General features: G+C 37.7%; 1 long non-coding RNA gene across 5 annotated transcripts in view; it reads right to left on the reverse strand.

Moving 5' to 3' along the window:
• LOC128076838 (uncharacterized) overlaps positions 1-13643 on the reverse strand; it is a 256043-nt gene that overhangs the window by 40326 nt on the left and 202074 nt on the right. For all 5 annotated transcript variants that reach the window (XR_008204669.1, XR_008204672.1, XR_008204670.1 and 2 more), the window contains 2 exons: positions 11676-11769; positions 375-484 (listed from right to left, as the gene is read on the reverse strand). This is a non-coding gene — a long non-coding RNA (uncharacterized LOC128076838). The remainder of the gene's footprint in view (positions 1-374; positions 485-11675; positions 11770-13643) is intronic.

Raw genomic sequence — 13643 nt, forward strand, 5'->3', positions numbered from 1 at the left:
TCATAATCTAATATGTGCGTGTGTTAAAACCAAATAAAATCTTGAGTCATGACCAACAGTAACATTACAGAAACAAAGAAATCAAAATTGAGTGAAACAGCATAGTCAAAATGCCCCCATTTCACATGTACCCAGAGATTAGGCTGCTCTTCACAATGTGATAGAGTGAAAGTTAGTGCAGTACCATGCAGATCTCAGCTCCACAGAAGGTACATGCATACCCCTAGATAAATGACCCTCATCCAAAACAGTACCTAAATATCAAAGAAGACTGCAGCCTTGGAAACTTGTGTCTGTGAGGATCTGGGAGTCATTAAAATATGTCTAAATTCTCTAAATTCTGTTAAGAATAAGGTGAGTTGATTTTTTCTTACCTTTTTCCATTGCTTTCTTATCTTCTCATATCCTATCATCTGTAGACCGGGACTCCTCCCTCCTGTATGCACATGGAATCTCATCTTCACTTATCTTCACTTCTCAAGGCCTGCATACATCGATTAAACAAAATCAGTGTCATTACTGTATTGCATCTTTCTGCACACTAATAGACACTAATGGTTCTTCATTCTTTCTTCTCTATCCTGGTTTCCTAAGCACAGAAATCTCCTGTGTTTATCTGTCATTTACAAGCCCATCCTCCTTGGTAATATTTTACCCTGCTGACTATTTTCCATCAAATTTGTCAGAGCTGAATGTAAAATTTTCCTACAAATTCCATGATCAGATAAATGATGGAGATCCAAAAATAATTCCACCTTATTTCTAGAATTATCTTAGCTTTACTAGGAATGTTGCCTCAATCATATGTCAGGCTCAAATATGATCTCAAAGGTAGATTACTCAACCTAGTCAAGAAACTAATTACATCAGAACTCTACAAATACATAAATTGCAGGTACTTTGCAATGTAAACGAAACCAATCACACCTTCAAAATACCTGAATGTTTCAATTTATTTTATTTTTAGTTAGAAACAAGGTTCATAGATCCTGCTGTATGAGAACAAATTGAATGAAACAAACATAAACATTCCATAAAGAGGTCTAGAGAAAAACAACATTATTAAATTCAGGGGTTCTGAAACAAAAGAAAGCCAAAACAAGCTATGTGAGAAAACCATTTATCTAGGCCAACCCAATCTTGCAAGAAAGGAAAGCTCCAAAAGGCATTAATTCCACTTCTGTATTATTATCCTCGAAATACATCACTGCAATTTGAACATAAAAAATGCCTCCAACAAGCTTGGAGAGTAACATGTTGACAAAGAAATATGTGTTATTAGTTTGAGCTGCTAGGTCACCTGTGGGCCAGCAATATGAACAACCTGGCAAATTTAGCCAAAAATTAAGCGAGCAGTTCAGACTATAGGCAGAGTAGGAGCGGGGGGATAAAAGAATCACTAATGTAATGAAGAAGGACAGAAAATGAATACCAGGTTGAGAAGAAACACGTTTGTGGAACAGGTGTGTCAAGAGAAATAGCTGCATAGTTCATCTAAATGACAATATGAATGCTCTCTCCATGGGCTCCATTTCTTTCTTTGTCTTATATATTTATTTTTTTCTGATGTTCTTGCTTACAGCAAGTTGCTAGAAGGGAAACAGTATAAACCAATGAATGACTACCTGAGTGGTCTTTTAAACCTTCAGACCTAAAAGTATTCCCCTCTCCAGAGGCAACCCAGAAAATAAAAAACAATTATTTTAGGTAGTGTGGTAGTATGGTAGAGAAAAATGTAACACGTTTGCAGTTTTGTGCTCAACCCTTGTTAATAGACAGTTTTAAAGGTGAAAAATTATAAATTATTAAGTTATCTGTGGGGCTGCTGTAATCATGCACTTATTTTCAATTGATTATTATTTTTTGCTATTTCTCAATGACCTGCCAACTGTCTAAAGGACCCCATATATCTTATTTCAGCTCCTTCAGACTGTACTCTGATGGGGTTTTTTGTTAGATACATGGTAGCAGGGAGAAGACTTCAGGAGAAAAAATGCAGGAAATCTTTCAGTGTTTCTATTTGAAAGAAAAGCAGCCTAGACCAACAGTATTCTGGGCTTCATCATAAGAGGGGTGGTCAGCAAGAAGAGAGAGGGGATTGTCCCCTTCTACTCTGCCCCCTGAGGCCCCATCTGGAGTACTGCATCCCAGTTTGGGGCCCCCAGAACAAGAAGGATATGGAGCTGTTGGACCAGGTCCAGAGAAGGGTCAAGAAGATGATCAGAGGGCTGGAGTACCTCTCCTATGAAAAAAAAAAGGTTGAAAGAGTTTGACTTGCTTAGCTTGGAGAAGACGTGGAGGAGGCCTGTCAGCAGCTTTCAAGCAAGAGATGGAACTGGATGATCTTTGAGTTCCCTTCCAACCTAAGTTGCTGAATGATTCTGTGAAAAGCATTTAGAAACATGGAAATATTGGAATTCACTTATAGGTAAACCCCCTGGGGCTAGAAAGCACTATAACATGCATTTCACTTCACATCTATATTACATGTGGCAATGTCTGTATCCAGCACGGACTAGTGCTGATGGCTCCTATCTGTTCAAAGATAATCAATGAGGGTTTGTAGGCTTCTGTTTCCTCCATCCTAATGTCAAAAATAGCTAAATGTAACAAGGAGAGGGATACAGCAAAGTAGGAGCAATGGATTTATGAGAAGAATCTTACTCTGAGGGTCAATCACATGAGTCCCCTTGAAGGATCCTAGAAAAGCTTCAGCAATGATCATGATGCTGCATAAAGAAGAGTAGCAAAGCCAGTGAATGGGCTAGAAAACAAGACTTTTGAGAATTGACTGGGGAAATTGTTAAGTCTGAATTGTTAAGTCACCATCACTCCAAACAACCATGTGAAAGGGGGTTGCAGGAGGAAAGGAGGGTACCAGTGGATTTTTGTTTTCTATCTAGGTGATTCCATGATTCTATGAAAAGTATGGGATTCCTTGAAGAGTTCTCAAGTTCTAAAACAAAACAAAGTGAAAACAAACAAATCTGGAACCTGTAAATACATTTAATTTCAGGAAAATTTTTCTTTGAGATGTGTATGTATTTTATTCTAATATAGAACTGAATATCCAGCTTATAAACCATAGACGTTACCAGGGCTATTCAAAGTGTGCTGAAAGCTGACTGAATGATATTACCACATTAACAGAAATAGCACATGAACTGCTTTTGAAAAATCTGATCTCCAAAGCCAACCAGAGTGCTTAATCTATTCCTCAAATCCAACATGAGTTTGTGATCCAAATTATATACTATTATTTGATATATTATTATATCGAATTTTTAAGCAACCCTCACCATAAAATTCAGTATTCTTCCACAGCCTTATGAACATTCTCCCTAGAAATATTTCCTTACCTTCAGACCATTTCTAACTGTTCTAGCCTTACTTTCAACTGGTTTTGGTGTCTAGGCAGAAGAGGCATTAGAAAGCCCTCAAGAAAATTCCCTGCTAGGCATTGAGTACTACCACAGTTGCCCACTGTACTGAAATGAATGTAGAGGGGAAAAAAAAAAAAAAAAGCAAAAGCTTTCCATTCAATGACACAATGAAATGAAGCAGAATGTTGAGAAAGTGTGACATCAAATTTGTCCACACTTCTCTTAAGTCATCCTTTATATATGTCCTTTTTTTTTTTCTTTTTTTTTTTTTTTTTTCTCCTCCCTAAACAAGATGAAAAGCCAAGAACTGGGTTGATTCACAATGTCTGCATTGATTCCTGCTAGGATGTAGTAACCATACATCGGCAAGATCACACATACAGTTTGGATGCGAAACAAAAGCAATCTCAGCTTAGTCATATTGAGGAAGTGAAAAAAAGATAAGTCTTTACAATCATATTTGCAAGTTTAGCTGCTATTGCCTGCTAGTCTCAAATTTTAATGTTGACAATCACACGAGTGCCACAGCAACATGCCACAGACCCGTACACAAGGCTCAGACACAGCTGAAATGGTAAAGTCCATAGAAACTGCAGTGCATAAAAGCTTTTTCCTCACATGTCGTTTCCAAATAGCGATACCTCTTCAAGACAAGCCTGAACATGAGCAGATCAATAAAACAGGTATACGAACTACATGAACTAGTAAAGGAGGTTCCAGATTGGCCCATATTTCTAGCCCAGCTGTCACGTGACATGAAAATAGAATTTTACTCCAGAGCACACTAAGAGAGGATTTACCAGGTCAGCTAAGGCAGCTACGAGTTTGCAGTTCCTTTCATCTCACAACAAAGGCAGAAGGAGCATATTTCTTGTGAGCTACTATGCTGTTGAAGAGCATGTAGACAGCAGAAGAGGAAAGATTAGGCTGAAACAACCCTATAGAAAGTATGTGTGATGCTACAGAGCTAGGAACATTGGTTGTGCAGCGCAACAGCCTTTCCTAACTTGTAGTACCAAAGATAAATTAGAACTGGCAAATATTCAGGGAAGAGTAACAGTGTATAGTAAATATGTAGAAAATTCTTAGAATGAAAAAAAAACCAAACAACCATGGAAACAGGAGGAACAAGAAGAAGATGGGAACTGGTTGTTCAGTCCTCCACCAGTATTAAAATTAGAGCATACTATATGAACCAACTCAGTGCCAAGCTCAAACCAAACACAAAAAGAGATTTGTAGCTGCTCAGGACATAGAGCACTTCTAGAACATGTTGCAGTTGTTAAAATATGTTAAATAGCAGATTGGATAAATTCAAACCAGATCATACACTGACAATTAGAAATATATAGAAATCACATGTGGATAACAGAATCTCTGAGCTTAAAAGAGCCAGCATTATAGAAAACACTGGGGAAGAGACATACGTGCTTATTCTGTTTTTCATCTGCTCTAGATATTTACTTGTAAGCACAGTTAGAGACTGTGCTAGAAGGATTTATTTTTTCCTTTTTTAATCTGACACACTACATCTTTTCATACATTCAAAGAGTGTGGCCACAACCAGGGTAGCTTCAATGCAAATGCCAGCAGGGCTGTGCTGACTGGGAAGGTCGGAGAAGTGCTGAGATGAAACTCACTTTCTTCACCCCAGTGAGCTCAACCTTGGAGTGAATCTGGAGAAGTTTCCTCATCACTGACAAAGCAAGTTCAGATATTTCTTGCTGTCATGCTTTCCAGCTGGCATGTAATCTCCCCGCTCCCTTTCAAATGACTTTTTAAAACATTGCTTTGCAGCCATTGTTTCAGTCCCATTCAGACCCATTCGCCTGGCAAGAGGGAACACTGGAGTTGGATAGAAGCTGCAAGTGGATTGGGAAATGCAGAACTAACAAAAATTTGGTATGGCGTTTTTTCACATGTGGGTTTTTGTTTGTTTGTTTGTTTGTTATTGCTTTTTTTTTTCCCCTCAGGTTGTTGACAGAAAGCACTGCCTGTAACAATTCTGTGCCTAATTTGATTTTCAAGCTGTTAGAGACCTGGCACAGGCCAGCAGGTTCTGTCAGTGTTGAGGAATTTTTTTTTCCAAGAGACTAAATAAACTCTGCCTTTTCTTCTGAACAATATTGACTTATGTGGAGCAACAACAAACAAAACCAAACGAAAAATACTCAAAAGGTCTGACCATGCAGAGGAAGAAGAGCAACTAGATTCCTTATTTTAGCCTGCCCACAGGTATTGGCAAACCTTAGGGTGAGACACAAACGGAGACACCTGAAATGAAGCACTGACCCTTTGGGTAATGTGTTTTTTTTTTTTTTTTTTTTTTTTTTTTTGTAGCTTGTTTTGTTTTGTTATGCTGAACTCTTCTTTTTCTGACTCTCCCAAAATATTAATCTGGAACAGACAGTATTAAATCATCACCTGTAATAAACCATTTCTTAGAGAAAATTGAATAAATATATAGTCACAAGAACTTCCAGTTCTCCTCTTGTTGAGATACAAATGCCAAAATCTAAAGTGTTACACTTAGCTGTACTTCAGTAGGAGAAAAAAAAGGGATGGACTCACAGGTGTTACTCAGAGAGATATACTGTATCTTTAGATAACTGAGTAAACTGAAAATATTTCTTGAGCAACATTAAGTGTGCTTTGTGGAAGGGCAAGTTCCACAGGAAATCTTGCCTTTAGCTGCATGTTTCTGGAGATACTCAAAGTCAGGCTAAACCAGCCTCAGAGCACCCTGATATAGATGTCCCTGTTCATTGCAGGGGAGTTGGATCAGATGTCCATTAAGGATTCCTTTACACTCAAATGATTCTACAATTTTTTTCCATTCTTTTGTCTGTGAGGGATTACTACTTCCATATTTGATAGAGCCTTGGAGGATCTGTATATGAAAAAAACAAAAATAAAAGCAGGCAGTGAAGAGACCTGAATTCAAATCCTGATGCCTCAAAAGGACCTAATTCCTGGACAGCAACAGACCTTGCCACTGTTTGGTTCTCTATAGAATCAGAGCATCCAAGCCCATAGCAGATCCAGTGCAACGAGCATAGGAACGGCCACTCTGTGCTCAGTTCACCTCTGCATAACTCAGTTTATCTTTTTTTTTTTGTGAGAATTGTGAGATGTGAGAATTGTTCCTCTTACACAAGCGATTCGTAAATCACCTTGAGGAATCTGAAAATAGCAACAGCAAAAATTTGTATCTTAAACTGTGAGAGTCTATCTTGCCTGTTCACAAGTGAGCTGAATTTCCTAACAGGCTTTGTATTTTAAGAAATGTCTCGCTTGAACACATTTTGGGCCACATTTTTCTGATGAGTATTTTGTTTCCTGAGTCTTCAAAGACATGAGGTGCAATGCTAAGAAAGGCAGAAGATAAAGTTGTGGATTCTTTTTTGACATGCAGGGCAACTAATTGCTAAAGAGAATAAGCTTTTGAATAGCCTTGACATTTTCACTGAATGCACACCTGCAGATTCTGTAGTTTTCTTCCCTCATTTCTAGGATGTGCCTACAGAAAAGAGGAAGACAAGGCCCTTTTTCAGGGCTCTGACCTTCAGAGAGAAATGGAAAGATGGGGGTCAGCTACCTATGTACCTGCATAAAAGAGATAAATCAAATTCTCTGCTCCAGAGGGAACACATGCAGGGTGTCCTCCATATGCAAGCAAGGAGAGGTTGAGAAAAAGGCACTGTGGTGCATATACCTTTCACCAGGCAGCCTAACAAATGACACATTCTGGAAATTTAAAGTCTCTGTGATTTTATCTACAGTAAACTTTTTTTTTTTTTTTTCTCTCCCCTATTCATTTCTGAATAGAAGTGAAAGAGAAAAAACATAAGGGTATTTACCCATCTGCAGTACGAACCAAACTTATAGCTGATTTTATGAGGTACAAAGCTCCAATGAATGAGACATTCAACTGTTTAAGCCATATATGCAGAGTGCCTGGAAGCCACTGTTATTTCTTAGGGAAATAAACTATTAATACAAAATTATTGATATGATAACAGTATAAAATAATATACAAATGTATCAGACAAAAGCTGTACATATCACTGACAGTGGAAAGTGGCCATGTGCATATAAGCAGAGTAAGCAACAAGCTGCGTTTGCCTACGCTGAACCAACAGGATATTAAGAGCCAGAAATACCATCCTTTCTTCTAACACCATCCTGCTATTTATCTTGCCAGACAAAATTAATTAATGTGAAAATTAATTTTAAAAAGGGCTTTCTAAAGAGTTTTTTTTTCCCCCACTTAATTGATTTTACTTTCACTTTCCTTTCTGTTTCCTCTCCTTGAAAGAAGCGCTACAGGCATTAGAGGAGGTACCTTAATACCAAAATTATCCTAGAAAATAAGCGTAATCACACACCCCAAGTTTTTCAAAAAGGAGGATGTAAAATATGGCATATTTTGGCAAATGCAAGGAAGAAATATCTTGAGCTGGAGTAGCTGGAAACTTTTCTTGAGAAACTCCTGTTTTGTCCTTTTGTTTTACATATTTTTTGAGTTTCATATAACTTAGATGCCGGCTTCTTCCCGTGTTGTGACAGTTCATACATTAGGTTAAGTTCCCCACAAAACCATTCAGACACAGAGCAGTGATGCAGCTGCAGGACAATGCTGAGGAGTAGGAGGATTCCTCGATACTCAAGCACTGCTGCTTTGCTCCGTACTCCCACAGTTCATTTGTGTCACAGACAGTGAACAGGAAGATTTCTTCATCCTATGAAAATGGGACAAAACCAGCTCTGCAGACACAGGGCAAAAACACAAGCCTGACTTCTGAGCCTCATTTCAATGCATTCTTTAATTCCACGCCTCTGAGACCTTGAGCACTGTGACAAGAGAGGCAGCTCAGCTTTCAAAAAGCACAGGAGGACTGAGTGGGTGAAAAAAAAATAAAAGCAAACCATCTGATAAAAGCATAACTCAGAGACTGGATAGAAGCCAGGGAAGTGTAGCAAAGTGCTGATTGCAAAGCGATAGACAGAGGTTTCCATTTCACACACTGTCATTATAATCTTGCGGATCCAGTTCCACAACATCATGACAAATTCCTCCTACAGAGAGGAATTAGAAAGGAGTGAAAGAGGAGAAATAACTACACAGCCCAGGAAAGGAAACATAGGAAGGGGAGGGAGCATTTGTTTATGCATGCAGCAATTTACAGCATAGAGATATTCCATTCACAATCTGAACTCTCATGTTACTGAAGGCAAAGACAAAAGGGCAAGATAAAACTGGAAAGTGTCTTGGAGTAGCTGGATGACATGTTCCATTTCCAGATATAATTGACACAGACTAAATTCCAAGAGTGCAAGTGCCAGGAAACTCACAGAGCTGTCAGACAATCAGAAGATCCTCTTATGACTCACTCTAATCCTCTGAGATAGCTGCCTGTCTCTTGTGAAGAGCCAGAGCCCTTCAGAGAAGAGGACGATGACATAACAAATACCTCTGTTGCCCAGCTCTTAGGAGCCTCTATATGCTCTATATGAAAAAATTTCAATTTCAGTCTATCTATGGAGGTACAATTGAGAAAATGCTATAGCTCAAAATCCTCAAAAAAAAAAAAAAAAAAAAAAAAAAATATATATATATATATATATATATATATATATATATATATATACACATCACTGGGAGTCTTGCCTTGAATGGAAGCAAAAGCATATTGTAACACTAATTGCCACAGAGCGTTGTTAATAACTGAAAAATAAAATCAATGACAAGGGAAAGGGGATGTTTGGATCTCTGTTTTGGGTTTTTTTTTCCCCATAGGAAAAATAGAGAAATAAAATGCAAAGAAGGAAGAGAAGTTCACCTTAAGGCTAAAAGCTATTCCTGTGCTTCCTTCTGTTTATAAAACAAAACTTGAAAAATACAGAGGGGCATAAAAGACATCACGGAGAAGCTGAAGGAGAAGACAGAAAAGCAGATGTCACACCTGAGAAGAAAGGAAGTGACCAAATGGTGGGCAGAATGAAAAGTAAAGTCATTGTTCTTGTCACTTGCGCTGTTTCATCTCTAGCAGTAAGATACAGTGTTCATGTGTTCATATGTATTCATATTCCCTAAGAACACTCCAGACTCTCCACTGCTGTACTCTTAAAAAATGCGTCTTTAAAATGATAATAATTCACTAAATACTTACATCAGACTTAATTTCATTTCAAGATTTCAACTGAACTGGAATAGAAAACCTTCATTTTCTTAGTAAAACTTTGCACCTCATAAAGGTTTTATCTGTTGCTATGGCACAGGTTTTACCCAAAGGAGTTACTTGCAGAACAGCACAAGAAGGGGGAATTTTTCAGTTCCTTTCACATACACATTTTCATACCTCAGATATTTTAATTTAGTTGTATTTTTCGTTCATCCTTTAGAGAGTTTATTTTATTTCTGAATAAGCTGCATGTCTACCTCAGCAGCATAGAGGGATTCATTCTTATCCTCCTCCCCACTGTAAATCAAAATCTACTTTTAATTACAGAATATCAGCTATTTCTCTTTGATGATATTCAAGTGCTTATTCTAAATTGAAAGAGCAATAGAGCAACTGCCATGGTATTTTCATACATAGAGCAATGACCTTTTTAATATGATTTCTTGGAAACAATGGAAGTACATTCATCAGGTTATACAGAAATTGGTGCTGCTTTTCTTTTTTTCCAGACATTCCACTTTCAATTCACAATGACATTTGATAAGAGACATAAAAATGTCAATAGATCGGCTTTTTTCTTTTTTTTTCCTCCAGCAACCTCATCTGACAAGAATTCCCCCATCCCTGTTTCTTTTTTACAGCACTATGTTGTTCACTCATTTGGACCTACTTCAATTCGCTTATTAAATATGTAAGATCTTCATTATGCAACCAAGAGTTGAATCATGTAAGATTAAAACAAAGCCCGAATGAGAAGATTCTTTTTTAACATTATTAATATTAATAGTATGTGCAGCTCACATATTTCTGTGCTTCCCAAACCCAAATGTCAATACAGTGGATAAGTTGTATTTTCCTTTCTCATCTTGTCTTCTCTAAAAAAAGGATGACATTCAACTTAAATAAAAGCAAAAACTCACACATTTCCTCACAGCTAAGTTCCATTTCTGAATCCAAAGATTCATGGTTACGATGGACTGCCTAGCTACTGATACAAGAGAAAGGGTAACCTGAGGATATAGCTAAAAGCATTTCTATTCCTTGTATTGACTTGTGCAACTTCATAAATCACACGGTTCATACACAAGTAGAGGATTTTGCTAACGACCTAATGGGCATTGTTATGTTTTACTAGAAGGAACCTGGTCTTGAATCCTTGCAGGGGACTTGAGGAAAATTGAGATGCTTAGATGGTACACAAAGCAGACAAGGCAAGGTGAGGAGGAGCAGCTTCACTGCTTAATCAGTATGCAATCATGGAAGAAAAATCCATCTTAAATCTACTCTTGTCAGACTTTACCCTGAAACTTGCTCCTGAGAGGCTAGCTTAGACACTCTTTTTTCATAGAGCTTAACACACCTCAGTCCTCTCTTTCCAAGAGCACATGGAGGAGGAAGTATTACATACTTCCCCTGGACACACAGTAGCTTTAGCAAGTGAACGTTCACTCAAAAAATGGCTTCAGTTTTTTTTCTATGTTCTGCCATGACTCAAAGTCGTATCTCCTGGAGAAGATACAGTGAAACATTTTAACAATTATTGTGTTTTTCCACACATCCCCATCCCATCTTTTGACTTTTTTTTGATTACCTCCTGCTTTCACAGACTACAGCATAACTGTGGGATCTGCTCTTGGAAGGCAAGGATAGAAAGCAGAGAGAGCCTGGCTCTACTTCAGCGCTCTTGGTTCTGAGGGCCAGACTCCTGAACAGCTTTATTGGCAATATGCAAACAACCTTCTTGTCCCTATAGAAAGAGTTCTCTCCTCCCAGAGAGAACTCTCTGGAGAACTCTCCTCTTTCCATTTCTCCTCCCAGAACAAACTTTTACCACCAGACAAAATACAGAACCAAATGTTAAGGCTTCTTCTAAAGAACAGCCTTCCCTTCTCCCTAAAGGAGAGAGAGCTGTTAACTGGCATGCAGAATCCTTCTCTCTCTCACCTCCTGTTTCATGATCAATTAATGTGAGTGCATATATATAAATATATATATAATATATGTGCGTGTGTGTGTGTGTGTGTGTGTGTGTGTGTGTGGCTGTGTGTATGTGCTTTCTTTTACAGGGAAACAGTTTCAGAAGTGGAAGACCTTTATGGTCTCATACCTGTGTCACACTGCAGGGAGAGAAGAGGCACAGAATAGCAACTGATAGAGGCAGGAACTGAAAGAATCTGATTATTCTCCTTACTTCAGGTTTTCTATAAAGGAGAAAAAAAGTATAATTAGCATGTCCATCTCCAGTTACATCTTAAAAGAAAGTGAAAGTACTATTGTGATCTCTGGAGGATTTACTCTATGTTCACATTCTGTGACACTGATAATAAAATTCATAACATTCAAATTTATATTTCAAGTCCAGAGCCCAGCAGAAGAGAACGGAAGTTCACTGAAATCATGTTGGATGTACAGCACTGAAGCTGTAAAAGAATAAAAATACTTTGAAGTATTATAGAGTTAATCCTAAAGCTGTCAGATAGGTCAAGATGAGACAGTTCTCTTAATTCAAACTGATACCAAGTGACAACTTGTGCGTAGCTTCTACATTCAGAAGTGACCAAAATGACTTCCTATTCAGACAACTTGCTTATTGCGGAACAGATCATTCTTCCAAGTTTAATGTTTTCAAATATTGTTGCTGGTGGGCTTTTTTGTTATAGATATTCTTCTTTTCTTTCTTGATCTCTTCTGCTTCTGACATACAGGAGTGTCAGGACTAGAACTAAACATTTTGAACAGAAGAGTAATTTAAAAAATATTCACACTGGGCACAAGACGCATTGGCATTGTAAGAAAGGGTCTTTTCACGTAATAGTTGCTTAGGACACTCTCAAGATTTTAAGGGTAAGATTTTGATAAAAAATAAAACATTCAAAAATCGATTTACTTTCACTCTATGCTGTGAAAGGGAACTTTTATTTATTTAACCCATTGGGACAACTCTTGATTTGAGGTGGCTATGGCTTGAACTTGAAGATAAGTAAACAAGGAAAGAAACTCTCTTCTGTGACGAAAATAAGTCTTTACAGTGCATATACATGTAAACTAATCTGTGTTCTCGGAGTGACTCAAAATCAATCACATTTATAAGCATCTTGTGACCTTTACCCATTTCCCTGGAAAAGAAATAAAATGAAGACAATGGTACCTTAGTTTCCACAGTGTTGTCTAGGTGCTTGATTGGAAACAGACTGGAAAATGATACAGACAGCTAGATAACAAGAAAACCCATTTATCACTGTGACAGGTACTTGGTTTCATATAAGTTTAAATAACCAGTGATGGAGTGGGGTTATCTTTCTCTCGTCTCAACCTCATAGCCAATGTTTAGACTCAACTAAAGTTTCCACTTCATAGTAATCAAGTTACAAGGGTTCAAATTGTTATTCATGAATTCAAGGAGGTTAAAGCTTGAGATTCATTAATGCAGCATTGTCAGCAGCAGCAAGCATGTCCATGGCCTAGAACAGTGTGGTGATTGGTAAATCTGAATGCTGGCTGGTTAATGGCTGTTTATTAGCCTCTAATACATTCTGCGTTACAAGATTTGACATTAGATATTCCTACTGAGCCACAGCATCCTGGCAGTTCACCTTTCTTGTACGTCAGTGGACACGTGTCAGAGCTTAACTGTGCCGTGGAGAAAAAGGAATACAATTCACCACTCCTTATATATATATACTTGCATATATTCTGCCATGCAGTGTGGTCTTCCCCATTTAAACACTGAGACTTAATGAACACTACAGCCCTGAAACACAGAGCATCACTTATCAACAAGAATATATCAGGCAGTGTCACTTCTCTCATTTCTGTGTGTGTTGAGTAACTACAACCTATTCTGGTGTATAACAGATGTAGGTGTTTGTTTATTCATTTTTTAAGGAAACTCTACCCACTTAACTGGCAAGAGAAAAAATATTTATAATTTTTATGAAACTTATACTTTTCCCAGTGAAATAAACTTACAGTTTATATAGAAACATGACCTTTGTCCATCTATTCTGATTCAGTTTTGAAGCACAAAATTCTAGAAAGAATGAATCTGTAGCAGGAATATCTCTTTTCACATCTC

This window comes from Tympanuchus pallidicinctus, unplaced genomic scaffold (assembly GCF_026119805.1).
Source record: "Tympanuchus pallidicinctus isolate F22 unplaced genomic scaffold, pur_lepc_1.0 scaffold15, whole genome shotgun sequence".
Taxonomy (NCBI): domain Eukaryota; kingdom Metazoa; phylum Chordata; class Aves; order Galliformes; family Phasianidae; genus Tympanuchus; species Tympanuchus pallidicinctus.